The 16,406-nt window shown below is 33.3% G+C and overlaps 1 long non-coding RNA gene across 2 annotated transcripts in view; it reads right to left on the bottom strand.

Moving 5' to 3' along the window:
• The window catches only part of LOC141529761 (uncharacterized), a 115,833-nt gene that overhangs the window by 51,502 nt on the left and 47,925 nt on the right, over positions 1-16,406 (bottom strand). Inside the window, exon 3 of one of the 2 annotated variants that reach the window (XR_012479661.1) lies at positions 6,791-6,875. The exons of the other annotated variant lie outside the window; for it this stretch is intronic. This is a non-coding gene — a long non-coding RNA (uncharacterized LOC141529761). Of the gene's footprint in view, positions 1-6,790; positions 6,876-16,406 lie in introns of those variants that run through there. 2 annotated transcript variants of the gene reach the window in all.

Genomic DNA, 16,406 nt, shown 5'->3' on the forward strand with positions numbered 1-16,406 from the left:
GTCTGTCGTGTGCCATATTCTACAGTCTACTGGGTATTCTCCAGTGGTGAGAGCCACCAAGTAAAGCGTTTAGTTACTTCAGCAGTATAGAGCTAAAGCTAGAACCCGAACACGGGACTACTGCCGATACTCTTTAGATTTAATGCACTCCTGTAATACGATAGTGTCCGATAACTATACACCGGTTTTGTATACGAACTAGACCCAACACAGAATGCCATTCTGGCAAGTTTCGAACTTATAATTATTATCCGAGCGAGCAATAAGACGGTTAGGCAGCATCGTCATCTCGTTAGTAAGGAGATGAATGTCCGCCTGGAAAAAGAAACTAAGGTGGCAAATTTAAGCCTGGGCAATCATGTGAGAAATCGTCGGAACAAACTCTCGCTCTACTACTTCCTTCTGGTGATTTTAGAGTTAAAAAACTGATTAAATGCCGATTTTTTAAGTTATTCTGAGCGAATAATTGTTTCGCAATAATGAGCTCGCAATAATTAACGGAACGGGGGTAAAATCAACAAACGGTCGCCTAATCGGCGTGCCAGCGGCAGCGATAACAAATGGAAGCCACTCATTGCCCGGCAATTTATAATCCCTCGCACGCACATCCACGCCACAGTGGTGACTTGTGAGCGCAAGTGAATGAATGAGTGAGTGAGCGAATGGCCGAGTAAGTGATTGCGGTGGTGAAATAGAGAGTAATGGAGAGCGAATAGGGTTGCTCCTGTCTGCAGTTAGAGATACGGTTCGTGCCCGCTCAGAGCCCGGATTCGATATAACATTCCACGCAAACCAAATTATGATTTAAACTCGTATTATTGCTACACACCGCGATTGTTTCCATCTAAACTGTTATCGTTGAATCTATTATGTTGTTATTGATAATTATTATGATAATTGGCATTTCTGATGTGTCTTGAGCAATAATTTTGTAAAATATCCGTGTAAAAGTCGCCTGATGTGGAAATTTGTTGTATCAGACCAGATCGACTTATAAGTTATAAGTTATAAGACGTAATCTGGTTATGTATGGCTATCTCAGGCTACGTATGAGAAGAAAAAAATTTATTTTAATACTTGTCCTCAGAATTAACTCTCTTGTAAAGAGACAATTCAGCGACAATGCACCATCTATCGGAAATTTATAATATTATCTTTAATCAAAAGTTTTATATGGTTAAATATGATTATATCAAGCTTGACATGGGAATATAAAGTCATGTGAACACATATCTAGCCATATTAAGTCACATACATCCTGATATGTTATATATGTCTTGGTCTGACCAATTTATATATTAAGTGATATAAAGACATTAAGAATTGTACAAGAATATTAAGGATTGTATAAGGATCTTTCAGGTTCAATATGAACACATAAAATTTTGCGATAAGACCACATACAATTACATATGATAGTAATATTAGAAATTTTTTTTCACGAATATTGAAGATAGACGTCAATAATTGGGGCTTCATTAAAAAAGTTATCTTTATTTTCGCACGTGTAATTCTGAAAATGAAAATCGTAATTTAGAGGATAAATGCTCGGGGAGTTAAATCTCGGGCGTCTTGGGTCTACGAGGAATCACAAACACCGTCCTCGTCGGTGGCAATAAAAGTGATGTACGAGTCTGCAGCAGCGTGGTCGTAGTCGAAGACGTGGCCGGAGTCACTCGTCAGGTTTACGTCCGGGGCGTTCATCATCGGGTGACAGACTTCATTGCTCGGCTACCATCCCTTGCCCTCGTCCTCATTCCCGTTTCACTCTAGCTGCTGGTAGACTGTGACCTCGACCACCTATTTCTCCCCAGTTTCATCCCCGCTATATTATGGAACTATGAACTATATCTGCCGACAGTCTTCTACTTCTTCTTCTTCTTCTTCTATTTCTTCTTATTATTCTTCCTCTTCTGGTTCTGGTTCTGGTTCTGCTGCTACTACTGGTGCTGTCTATGGCGTCATACTCAGCACAACTCGGAGACGGGCAGCTTACGATAATATACGACCGCGAACTCGACGACGACACGTTTTCGATGCTTCATCGCATACTTGAGCAATTTTTTCTCAACTGACGTAATACTCAGACTTTTAGAGTCATTAAAAACTCTTTTGAACTCATAACTCATTTTTATATAAAATACGCCAAAATTTATTGCTTAAAATAATAATAATAATAATAATAATAATAATAATAATAATAATAGGGATGAAACAGTCTTTTGTGTCTTCACTTGCGAAGATACCGGCTTGCAGTTCAGCAGCCGTGTCTCTAGCAGTGCGGATGCAAAAGGCTGTCATTTTGGGATCCCTGCGTCTACTTAGGCAAATGAATTTGGCCTGCTGCACTCACTAACCGCCTTGTTGTGCGGAGTGGTGCAGCAGTAATGGATGGCGCTCAGGCTGGGCCCTCGGAGAGTCGGACTCCGGGGAAAACCCCCCTGAGCAATTAATAACAAATAATAATAATAATAATAATAATAATAATAATAATAATAATAATAATAATAATAATAATAATAACGATAATTTGAAAGTATTTAATACGTGAATAATATAGTCATGATTTAAGCACGTGAGTGGCCACGTGTTACTCCTTGCCATGTTTAGCCAGTGAAAATAGAGATACGCGATATTAGGGAAGGTAACCGCAGTTTATTGGCCAGCAAGTCTGGAGTCTGATACAGCAGCGTAATATTCAGTAATAACAATGATTTGGTGTGTGGGGCTGCTCGCTGGCGTCTCTTGCCTCAACCCTCATCCTCTACTCTTTAATTTCCACACAATCCGCTCTGCGCTCACAACTATATCCGTAATATCACACCCGGACTACTCTCTTACTCACACGGCAGATACAAGTGCACCAAAATAGTGGCGCCTGGGAGAGCTAACTCGCCGTGAGTTAAACGTTTAATAAGCTTAATCACGCGACAGATCCGTGAGATACAACTTGCTTCGCTTCGCCACCAGCCGCTGAATCGTTAGCCCCTCTCCTACTGCAGCCCCTTTTACGTTCCATCCAACCACCCATCCTTCTCTTTCTATCTCATCTATCTGTCTCTTCTCTCTCTACACCATCTGCTGTTACTATTTTACCGATGGCTCTACGAATGTTACGAGTAGTCCTTTCGTTATACAGCACCGGTCTATTACCGCACAGCTATTAACAGAAACTGTTTATTGCCGCCGAACAACTGAATAACGTTATTCACGGAGATGTGTGATTGCCGCAATGCAATACCAGCTTCCAGTTTCCAGCAGCTACCCGTGAAGGAATTTTTTGATATGGCCATGGATGTACAATAATTTTTTTTTTAATCAGAATGGGATATAGTTCAAAATTAGTGGAGAATTTTTATCTAAACAACAGTTCCATCCAAAATTAAAGAAAACTAACTTTCTGATATACGTCCAACTTTAACATTAATAACTTTCTATAATAATCCGCATTTTGCTAGCTAGTAATTTGCTTCTAAGACAAGGTATAAAATTACAGAGTTTAAAAATATTTTTTTCCACTTTGGCTCAATGAATAATTACAATTTGCGATCTCTAAATATCAATATTAAAAGCTAAAATTTCAACAGGATCTCTTAGCATTTTTTAAAAAAATTCCAAGATCATTTGAAAAAAAAAAAATTATTTTTCTTTTTTTATACACCCCAATGTCCTTAAATGACCACATTAAACCATATATGGCCATATATTCACTTTAATATGATCTGATATGACTTGATACTCCAATCTCAGCCCTCATATAGCTGTATACAATTTTTCAATCAAAGGTAGTGTCGAACTTTTCCGCCAGACGGCGCATGATCGCTACCTCTTCTTCTTATCAGAAAGTTAAGTTCTAAAATATAAATTTTTTTTCTGACTTTAGTGAACAGCTTATCTGACATTAGTTCTTAGTTTAATTGACTTCTAAACCAATTTCAACTTAGTATGTCGTGTGAATTGATGAACACATTCCTAGGAAAAATGAATTTTACAATAAGATATTTTTTTATTTTTATCCATTGTGTGTTATGACCATATATGACCAAATGAAGCCATGCCAAGTCACGTAATGCATGAAAATTTTTCAACGAGTGTAAGGACTTCCAACACCACTAATCAAATCCATTAGCAAACTTGTTGTAGTCTTCCATTAGATGCCGATAGCGATAATTGCCAACGAGCGAGAGGAGTCTACTGCTCTGCATAGTTTGATTTATCTTAAACTCAGATCCAACCTTTCCTTTATTTCAGTGAATAGCCTGGTCTCTGGTAGTCACCATTCGGGCAACTCTCTTCTGTCCTCTCTTCTCTCTTCTCTCGGGAGTAGACGCATTTTTGCACCTCAATTATAATAGCTCGTTCTCCTTGTCCTCCGTAATTCGGCGTAGATTAACGGGCATTCCGTCCATTGAATCTTACAGACCGATTGTCTTCCTTTTCCTCTCTCCTCCTTCCGACTAGTGAGAAAACGATTACGACTCCTCGTCGAGCGTCAGCATTATAGTCTCTCAGCAAATAGTTGCCACCTCACGTTCGAGCACATTGATCAAATAGATGCGTTAAACAATGAAGTAGCCGAGACTATTCTACGATTCGAGGATTCCTAGTTCAAACTTAAGCTTCGAGTCGTCGATTCCCCGGCACGCGACTTAAGAACCGGCCATTAATCTTTCTTGTCACTTTACACTCCAAATACTCCCTAAGACTACCACACTTCCTGTACACCCACGGTACTTTCGCTGAAAATCCTCGTAACTCAAGAATCAAAGCTATATGCACTTAGACTAGATCAACGCAAAACGTTACATCTGTTATTTTTTAATTTTTTATTTTACTAAATTAGTTATTAAATTAAACATTCATTAATCGGTACTGAATTCGAGAAAGAAATAAAAGCTCAAAAAAGTTCCAAAGATGACAATTAAGAGAAGAAATCTCTTTAGGTGCCACAAAATAAATCATTTTTGATTAAAGTGTTCTTCTAAATAATAAAACGATTATATACTTTTGAAAATTATAAATCTTTTTGTTTGAACTTTGAAGAGTACAAAAACAATTTTATTTTACAAAATGTTGGCTTAGTAAAATTTTTTTATGCACTACTCTGGCGCAAGGTTCAAAAGTGCTGCACTTATCAGTCTTTTTCTATTGATGTGAAACAAAAAATAAATTCTCTTTCATTTCTGACATATGCAGAGAAGGAAAAGCTTTAAAAATAAAAAGAAAGCATAAAATTAAAAATTAAGTAAATTCGTTAAAAAAATGATTACATTCTGAATTACTTTGTAGTTCTACATCATATAATAGTCCACGAGTAATAAGAAAAAGCTCAATAAAGACTTTAACACAGAAATTATTTCATAATTTATAATTTATGATTTTATTTTAAATTCGATCGAAATTTCTATTATGAATTATAAGTTTCCAAAAAAATCAAAATTTTATATCTACACATGCTTTAAATTAATTCTTAGCAATTCTTCACTTGTTCCCAAATTTAGTCGTTAAAAATAATGAAATCCATGAGAGAAAAGAGGCAAAAAGCGGGTGATTGAAAGCATCAAGTGTAAGTTAGTAAAGAAAAATTAATTGCATTCTTTGTTGAGGAGATCCAGGTTCCTTTATCCGCGTGCCAATGGAAATACCGGTCGTTTGTCAGACATGCTGAATTAATGATGATTCCTCTTTGGCTCAACCCGAATGAGTACCACACTCGCCACCTCCTCTGTCACAAGTCTCTCCTCGGTGTTCAGTGCATCAACCTTACTTTTCTTCCCCTTCGTCTTCGTCCTTCCTTCCCTCTTTCCAGTCCGCCACTTCCACTTGCATATCCGACGGTACTTCTACTTCTACTCATTTACTTTAATGCATTCATTAAGACTTTCCTCCCTCGTGTAGTCTCACGTCCACATAAATACAAGTTAATTTTAGCTCAACACTTTCTCCACATATTTTATTCCTCTATCAGTATTTATTTTTCATTAAACATCATCCGTTTTTCGACTTTCAATTTTTACCGAAATCGTATACTGTCAAAAATCGAGAGTAAAGCTTGTTTTTTTTTTTGTTGATAAATCCGAACGTGAAAATAATAATAATAAAATTAGTAAACATTGAAAAAAAAATTTTTTTATAGTTGAATTAAAAATTAAGAAATATTTTTAAAAAATCGAAAAATTTTTTAAAATTACCAGATGTCTGCTGATTTTATTTTCATATCGTAAAAAATTAAAAATAACTAACATTAAAACGTTTAATTAAATCAAAGTAATTATTTGAATGCTAATAATAAAATTAACTGATATGTGGTAATTTTTAGAATTTCTTAACAAATAAATTATTATAAAGAATTTATCAAAAAAAGCTACTTTTACAAATTCAAAAAAAATGTTAATACAATTTTCTTCAGATATTCAAATTTAATCGTTATATCATAATAAGGAAAATAAGTTAAATTAATTTATAAAATTTCTAAAAACGCATTTTGTAATTTCTCACGAAAAACAACTATTATTACATTTATATTTATTAAAAAAAATAAAGAATTATTTTCACGGAGTTTTTCTTAATAATAAAAATAAATGATTTGAATTTCACTGCGGAAGGATTAAATCAATTAAAAAACATCAACTTTGCAAATCTTTTATCGTATAAAAGTTAAAAATTCTTACCACCTAGATACAACAATACAAAACTATTATAATAGACGGCATACCTAAAAAGAAGGCTTACCTATTGGACGTCGCTTAGTAAATATGTGAAGATTGGTTTCTCAAAGTTTGTCCCGGAGATAGCGGAGCACAAAGGATTGCAAAGTATCGTAACAAGCTGGGTGGGTTCTTAGTTCCAATTGACTTCGATCTCGGGACTTTTCACTAGAGCAAACCAAGAAAGGTTTATACTCTTATCCTGGTTTTAGTAGATGGTTAGGAAAGTAATTTCTTATTCGCGGTAAGAAAAGTTGAGCAATTTCCTTTGAGCTCGAGGGGCTCCAGTAAGTGTAGTGCAATACAGTACAGTACAATATAGAGGAGTATAGTATAGTCATCGTCCCCTAAGGGTGTCCCGTATATGCCTGCGGTCTCGGGAACTAGTTAAATATGCATGTGCCGAGAGTTGGGAAGCTTTCTAGAAGCATCGGGAGGGAGGATCCCGGTCCATTATAGGTTGTAGGAAAATTTCGTTCGGACTGAGAAGCTGTTGAACAGAACAGAAGGCAAAGCACAGCCAAAAGAGGACCAGTCTTCCTTAATTATCTCGTCGAGTCTAATCGTTGGATGAGTGGACGATAGCGCCGGTAGCGTCGACGCTTTGAGGTATTTCGGCACGCTTTTGTGTGTGTTGTGTACTGGCGATATATATGTATGTATATGGATAACTATAAGAGAGTGTACAGTGTACATACATGGATAAAACAACCGAAAGTGTGGATGTTAATTCCTGAAACTATAAAGTTATGACAACGGTTACGAGGGTGCACTAAATTATGCTTGTCACTTCCATTATATTGCCGTGTAAGTGGGATATGCTGAGTATCCATACATTATTATTAGGTAATAGCTCTGGTGTTACATTTTACAATTGACAGAGTCGTAGTGTCATCTAGAGACAATGGGGGCTTAACTAAATTGGTGCAAGATTCTCAATATTTTGAATTTAAGACTTTTGAGGTTAATGTCGCTTGAAATTGAACTTTGAATAATTAATTGGCGAATTAATTATTTTTACACATCAAAATTAAGTTTAAGTATGCAACAAGTTTTTATTCATAACTTTATTACTATTTTCAATTGCTCAATAATTTTATATCAAAATTCAATAGAAGAAAAATAATTATCTACTGTTGGCTTCAAGAATTTGAAAAAAATAATTTTAATAAGTTACTTATAAATAAATTACGTTTAATTATCATTTAATTTTTAAGCTTGTTTAAACTTTTTTACAGGAAATATTTTTTTCAGATAAATGTCCTCTTTCATTTCGAGAAGTGAATTATAAAAGATGAAGCAATTAATAACTGTCAGACTGGCGGTCAGCCTGCGAAACAATTGAGTATAGCTGATACAATAGTAACAGCTGACTTAAAGCTTTAGTCAAAAATATATACTTATACATGACTGTTCAAAGGATATAGAAAATTTCTCCAACTGCCAGCCAAGAAAAATTAATTGTAGTTGAACAAAAAAAATCATAGATTGCAATTTTCATTCGACAACTTCTTGTGATTCAGATAAGAAGAAAAAAAAATAAATTAAGTGGTAAAATTGTAAAATTTTTTTCCAAAGTTGTCGTGTTTACTTTATAAAGGCTTCAAAAACCCGTACTATTTCTTTAAGTGCTATTTCTTTCACGTAAAAATAGAAATTAATTGAATAAAAAGAAAGATTGATAAAACGATCATTTTTTTTCTAAGTACGTTTTTTGAATTATTTATATGTACATTATGACTCTCAGATACAAATTAATGTGACAGTTTCACAGAAAAAAAAATTAACTTGAATTAAGTAAATAATTTTGAAAAACTTCTTGATTTAAGAAGAAAAATTTTTAAATTAAGAAATTGTCCATGGTTTAAGTAAATTTTACTTGATTCAAGAATTTTTCGTTTTTATTCAAGTTAATTTTTTCTCAGTGTTGAGATCTTTAGTTTAAGGCAATAATTAGAACATACGTGAGTCATGTAAAAACTATCAAAATTGATAAAATTCAAAATTGACTCTAATAGGAGTTCTTCTTTCAACTGGAAAAACCCATCCCCGATTATGTCATCAATAGCAAGTATTCGTCGCAATCTGTCACACAGATATAATGTGTTTTAGTGACAGTAATAAAACCCGCAAGGGAGAAAAGATATCAGGATTCACCTGTCGAAAGCTCAAACCAAAACACACGCAGTTACATTTAGTTACAGTCCCAATAAATACCGCCTAAAAAATGTTAACGATTTGTGCCACTGGTTTTGCCGTGAGAGATAGAAAACTGCGTTCACGCTGCCGTATTATATCTATCTATAGTGAGATATAGATATAAATATGCATGTAGATGTGTATAAAATAAAAGGGAAAGAGGACTCGTTCGCGTCCGCCGTTTGAAATCGACATGAGCGGACGGTACAAAATTTATTTATTATTTTTGTCGTGCAATTTTGTATCTCGTGCCCAACTGTGGTAAAATTAAATTATTATTTTACCGGTATAAATCAACTCGTCTGTGTATAAGTGTCTATATTTTTATCCACATTTATACCGACGTTTATGTATATATATATATATATATATATATATATATATATATATATATATATATATATATATATATATATATATATATATAAATATATATTTATAATATGCGTATACTGTACAAACGTACGCGTGCGCACATCACTGGTTTAAATTTTCCACAAATGAATATTTATATTTTCCATTGAATTACTCTTTCAGAGAACCGTAGCGGTGGGCGACATAATATGCGAGGAATTGAAATATATTCAATGAATTATTATTTTATCGAGTAGTTCAAAGCTCCCTCGCCAATCGCTTTTATAATTTTTTTTTATTCTTCCAAATGCATTACACCTATTATTTTTATTCATGCGTAAATATACCAATATTTATACTGTTTAATAGACTTTCGATTTATTGTATAGCTAATAATACTGTAAAAAGTATCATTCGGAAATACTTGATATAAATTAAAACATTTAATTTTTAACAGATAAATTCGGAAAAGTAACTATATTGAATATTTTTTGGAGATTTAAATTAAAATAATTGTAATTAACAAAACTTTTAAAATTATTTTATAAAATTCTTATTTTAGGTAAAAAAAAATAGTGAAATGAATTTTTTTTACCAACAAATCAATTCAATATATTTTCTGTATAATATTTTTGTTCAAGTTATTAAATTATAATTTTCCGAACTATGATTATCGAAAATTATCAAAAAATGACCTCCTGAAAAATTCATGTCAGATAATTTGCTAATTAGAACGTTGAAGTATTAAATAATAATTCGAATAATGAAACTATTTTTAAACAAACATACACAGAAAAAAAAAATTAACTTGAATTAAAAGAAGAATTCTTGGACCAAGAAAATAATTTTGAAAAGTTTTTTTGTATTGAATCAAGACAAAAAATTTTTGAATCAAGTAAAATTTACTTAAGCCAAGAATAATTTCTTAGTCAAGAATTTTTCTACCCAAATCAAGAAGATGAAGTTCTTCGAAATTATTTACTTGATTCAAGTAAAATTTTTTCTGTGTATGATATCCTTAAAGAAACTCGAAATTATTCTAGATAAAAAATGATTCAGCAATTAAAAAAAAAAATGATTCAAAATAAAAAATCTTTATACGAAGTCAATACAATCGGTTCTCTTCAAAATAAATTTTCTTAATTTTTATTTGACTGAATATAATTTTTAAATTTGGAAAAGTTTACTTGATATAATTAAAATATTGTTCAGAGTTAATCATAATATAATAATTAATTTAATGAATTAAAAATGAAACTAATAATAAAAATGTGAGAAAATGACGCGAAATAAAGAGTTAAAGATTTTAATACGGAAAAAACTTGAGAGAGACAACATGAAGTTACGTCCTGACCATTAGATCCTCAGTAATTTTGCGGTATCGTACGATCCGTGGAAGGTTATTCAACTGGGTCTTTGCAACGCCCGTGGCGTAATTAGTGAAAGTAGAGGAATAAAAAATAACACTAATAATAAAAGAGAGAAAGGGGGAGTGAAATGGCGGAAGAAGAGCTGGTAGTTGGTAGTTAGTAGTTGGGAGAGCGGAGAAAAAGGGGGAGCCGGCAGAAGGGTAACCATAAAAGTTTATGCTCTCCATATGTTGTAATACAGTCAGTAGCAAGCGGCAGGCTCGGGGATCGGTAAAATATGCAGGCAATAAGTATGGATTGTTATTAACACGGGGCGCGGTGTCCGCCGCGTTTCTGAATCCATTACCTCCGCATGGCGGCTGAAATACCGGCCGATATATCCGGCCTCAGCTCTGTGTACGTCCCACACCGATCTATTCTCTATGCACATCCACTACAGCGATATCTGTTTAAACTGTGCAAGAGAGAAAGAGAATGCGAAAGAGGAAGAGAGAGAGCTTAGAACCGTATGAATGGATTAGCAGGTACAGTGGCGGGATGCGGTTGAAATTACGATCGGATTTAATGTACGCCGCCAGCATGTTTCTATACCGCCTAACATCCTACTGATACGCTGAACTTTCATCACTCGTGAGCCATCCAAATCTAAATCTAATCAGATATAAAGACTTGCTCGTGAAAAAATGTTTTTATATTGCCTGACATGAAAATTAGCCATATTAGCCCATATATAAACATATCAAGTGGTATCTGGCTTTCTATATTTTTAATGTGATATCATATATAATTTTTAGACCAAATAAAGTTCTGAAAATCTACAACAGATGGCGCATGATCGCTGAATCATCTCAATACCAGAAAGTTAAATCCGAATGTATAGATCTATAATACAATTCATTTTGTAATTGTTTTAGATACATAAATTTTCCTGTATTGATGATAAAAGATAAAATATTATAAGTAGTAGAAATCAATGCAAAGATTATCTCGATTGATTTAAATCCACTTGATCAGAAAATTATCTATTGTAAATTATTAATTATAAAAGCGTTATGTTTGTAACTATATTATAATAGAAAAAAAATTAACTCATCAGAAAAATTTTTGAACCAAGAAAATCATGTTTGAGAGCTTTATCATTTTGATTTAAGGGAAAAAATTCTTGAACTAAGAGATCAATAAATTATACTTGATTCCAAAATATCTCTTTTTAAATCAAGACAGTGAAACTTTTTAAAATGATTTTCTTGGTTGAAAAATAATTTTCTTGAATCAAGTTGAGTCTATGTTAGATATCAATGAACGAATACTAATAGAAAATTTTTTTAATGAAAAATAAACATAAAAAATTATTGTGATTATATAAAAAATTTATGAGAAAATTAGTCAAATATCAGATCAAATGCTAAGAAGTTTAAATTAATTAATAATTGTATCTAGTCGTAGTAAATAAATGGTAATGGATATAATATTAATGAAGAATATGATTAGAGTGGAATGCACAGTAATTATCCATAAAGAAAAATCAACTTTGCAAACTTGAAAAAAAAAATGTAAAATATAAGATTAAGTATTATGAAAACTGAAAAAAAAAAATTATTTTTTTAATATCTTGAAGAGCTTATTTGTTATTGATTTTTTTGGATTAATCAACGACTAAATTGACTTTATTTTTATGAGACATGATAATTGATGCACACATTTCCTATAAAATTTATAAAATTGAAAATTACAATGAAAATTGAACATCTATTCTCAAAATATAGGCCGATTTAAAAAAAGTGGACATTTCAGAAATTTTTTTTTAGAGACAATTTTAAAAGTGAATAAAAAATCCACTAACCAGATAGAGCTTGGACTAAAACGGGGATTAGATTCCCGGAAAGTGGACGTAAAGGAGACAAATATGTTGGCGGAGATTCAAACTCTTTAAATGGAAAGACAAATAAGGTATAGGTGTAGGGTAGGTGGGCGAGTGATGAGACTGGTTTCGGTTTAACTAGACGCAATCAAGTGAGAAGTCGTAACCGCGGATGGAGGAAACGAAAGAGGAATGAAGAGTAACATTTCTGTGCTCGGCGGCTAACCAGAAGTAATGCCGCTGTGGATCAATCCGGGCTGTCCGCTGAAGGTCTTAAGCCTCGGGTCTATTCGATTCCCACATCCCCGGGGACAGTCGTGAAAATCTCTACGGTTTCCTTTCGACGTTTTCACTCTATTTACTTTATTTATTGTCATTTTCATTCGTTTTCTCCGGTTTTTTTATTTACTATTTACAGGTTTAAACTTACTAGACAGCTTTCTTTCATATGTTCATCTAGTTGAAGAATTCTTTTTCATCAGTTTTTGATTATATTTGCAAGCACATTTTAATTCAAATCTCATTTAATACTGTGAGAGTTATCAATTTCATCGTCTGCAAAAAAATAAGTGATACACTACTATGTTCAGTCAGACATGAATTTTAGCCATTTCTGAACATGCACTGGTCTAAAAAAGTTTAAATTTTTAGGTGGTTTTCAGAACTGTACTTCGGAGAAAAAAGGTTAGATAATAAAAAAAGCAAATTGTAGCTTCAACGGCTTAACTTTTATGTTTAGCCATAAACATTTCTTAAGATGTACGATGCCGGAGTAATTCTAAAAAACCACGAAAGGAAAGATTTTCTAAAGTTTGCTCGTCTTAAAACAAGTCATCAGACTTCAACCTTTTTTATTATTTAATAATTTCAAGAATGTTCTAAAAAATTAAATCGAATTTAATTTGATGAGTTATCGTCGATTAAAGCAAAACAGTTTATTTTTTCCCAGACAATTTTGACTAACAAAAGAGATAAAATTTCCCATATTTAAGGATAACTTTAAATATATTATATAAGTGAGAGATATCGTCAGTAATTTTTCTAAGTATCTTGAAGAAACCTCAAAAATTTTCGAAGAGTTGCGATTTTTTATTCTAAGTGCCCCGAGCTTCAAATTTATCGTTTTTGTCAAAAATCGCTTTAAAATTATCTTTCTCATCTCATTTGTTTTTCAAATTTAGAATAATTTTTAGAGCTATTATTTATATTTTCTTCTCAAAATACTGAAATTTTTACGACGTAGTGTACACCTTTTTCTTATAAAGCCAATTTGAACAAATTTAAGAATCAGTAGTAGCTGTGTTTTAAAATGAGGCAGTTAATGTAATATTTACTAGATTTGCAGAGATGCTAACACGATATTTTCAATAAAATTTCAATAGTTTAAAAATGAAAGAATAACTTTTTTTCTTTGTCTTATGTAATAAACACAGAGACTATAAATTGTTTATTTAAAATGAAAAGATTATCACTTGTTAGCATAAATTGTAAATAAATTTCTAGTGTACGTGTCCCGATGTGATATCTGTCCTCTGATTCTGCACGGAAGAAATCCTTCACGGTTCCCGGAGGAGTAAGCTTTCGCGGAAATTGTCTTTTTCTTCAGCTCGTTCCAACAGAGCCAGCAAGAGCACAAGCAGAAACAGAGGCAAGTAGAAATGAAGGAGCAGAGAAGAAGCATGAGGATGCTCTTGTCAGCGGCGGGGAGAGCTCGAAACGGCGTGTCGGTTGAGACGGAGTTAACTTGGGTTGATTTGCCCGGCGGTGGCACTGCGCTCAGACACGTACCACCAGATTTAGTGAGACGTCGTGACGCCAAGACGGATACATAGATATCTTCCAGTTCCAGGGATGTACTTTCACCCTTGCTCCGTCCAGAGACTGCTTTTGCTTCTGGTACTCCTTCTAGATCTCGTTCTCGTTCTGGTTCTGTTACTGCTAGTACGCTGTCGTCTGCCAGGACGAGGACGAGGACGAGCGCGAACGTTCTCCGCAAACGGGAAGTAGCCCGTGCACATAAATTAGAACCGCGACATCTCGAGGACGACATCAGCGGGTAAAGGAAGGGAACGAAGAAGCTCAACAAGGAGAGACTTCTGTTCTGGTTTGTGCTCGAGAAAGAGAAGAACGGAGCTCCGTTCGGGGGTTGGGGCCACAATTCCGGCGAATAAACGAGCATGCAAGTGAGCGAGCAAGAAAATCAGACAAGAGATGTACGTAAACGACGCTTTCTTGTAATCGTACTTTAAATCATTCTCCCGTGAGTCATTGCGCATTGAAACTAACCCAGTCATAATGAATTACGTTATCCTCCTTTCCTTTAATAAATTCATTTTCACAAAATTACAAAACATTATTCTTATCACTTTGTCTACTTTTTGCTCCACATTCTCTATGTAAACACGTAAAAACTTCAAACAATTAACTGTTATTTATTTACCTTCAATAGTCATATTCTTTAATCTACTTTTCTATACTATGCATTCAGTTTCATTAGTTTCACTAGTTATTGGTACTTAACAACGGAATTAACTTTATTTCTAAGAAAAATTTATGGACCAAGAAAATCATTTTAAGGAACTTCTTTGACTTATATTTATTTGAATTAATTTCAATTGAATCAAATTAACATTTCATTAGTGGATTATTAAAATTTGAATTAAAGACACAAAAAATTTTAGAAATTGATTTTTAACCTACGATAAGTAAGGCGTCTAACCAAGATCTATTTTATCAAAATTTGTTGTTTTAATATTAGAAATTTATAAATAAAAAAAAAATAACTCAAAAAACCAATGCCTTTTTATTATTAGCTTCTTTAAGATGTAAAATATTCATTCTTTTTGTCGAAGTAAATTTTAATTATTGATGACTCAAATGTATAATCAAAAAATCGACTGAACTTTAAAAAAAAAATTTTAACTTTTTCTTATCTAAAAACTTATTTTCAGACTATTTGTTCTAATTGCACAATAGTTGTCATTTTAATTGTAATGTTATTTTTTGTTATACTCGCTCCGAAAGTCCAACTTTTGAGCGCTGGGTAGCGTCCGTAAAAGGACTCTTTTCTAGAGACTCTACCATACCGTCTTTTTTTCACATTAAAACTGCGTCCGTTTCGGACCTTCCTGCCACAAACCTTAAGCTCATATCGAAATATCGTCGCTGTCAGAAAACCGCCACTTCACGGCCTTATGACATACATATCTATTTTTTCATATTTTTACTTTTTATTTAGATACAACTTAGGTTCAAAATAAAACTATTGAAAAATATGATTCAAATTATTGCTGATAAAATTGATCAACCGTGACTTCATATTATTTTACATAATAAATGTTCATTTTTGTTATGATAATTATGAATTTTTTTTTTTTTTTGTAGAAATAATCCATTATGATAATTGAATGTAAATGTTTTCAAACTAGTAAAAAAAATTAACTGGAAATCGCAGTTACTCAAGTTTTTTTTGTCAATCTATTCGTATTGTTTTTTTTTTTTTTTTTTTTTGGGCTAAAGATTAATAGCAAAGCGAGATCCGGTGAAATCATCGTAAATTAGAGGAATAATATACTGGTTTAGGTGATTTGATTCGAAAAAAAGTGATCCCGCTATTACGATCACCTGTTTATTTCGCACGAGGAGGGCAATACTGGTATCGCTGGAGAGTAGTGCGGTGGATGGTGGCCGGTGGAAGGTGAACGGTGGAGCAGTCCGAGGGATCCCCAAGTATTTATCGCTATCCGAAATACATTCATTTTCATTTCGAACATTACAAACCGGTGGGGGGTAGTAGACCAGGGTATTACGAAGAGCCAATGATATAGTGACTATTACCGTCACTACATACCGGGCACAGAGTGATGGCGGGTGACTGCGTGCCTCGATAGCGCTAAGCCTCAGGCAGTAAAATAC

Source organism: Cotesia typhae, unplaced genomic scaffold (assembly GCF_013202065.1).
Source record: "Cotesia typhae breed Kobodo isofemale line unplaced genomic scaffold, CoteBio_Ctyphae contig_48, whole genome shotgun sequence".
Classification (NCBI taxonomy): domain Eukaryota; kingdom Metazoa; phylum Arthropoda; class Insecta; order Hymenoptera; family Braconidae; genus Cotesia; species Cotesia typhae.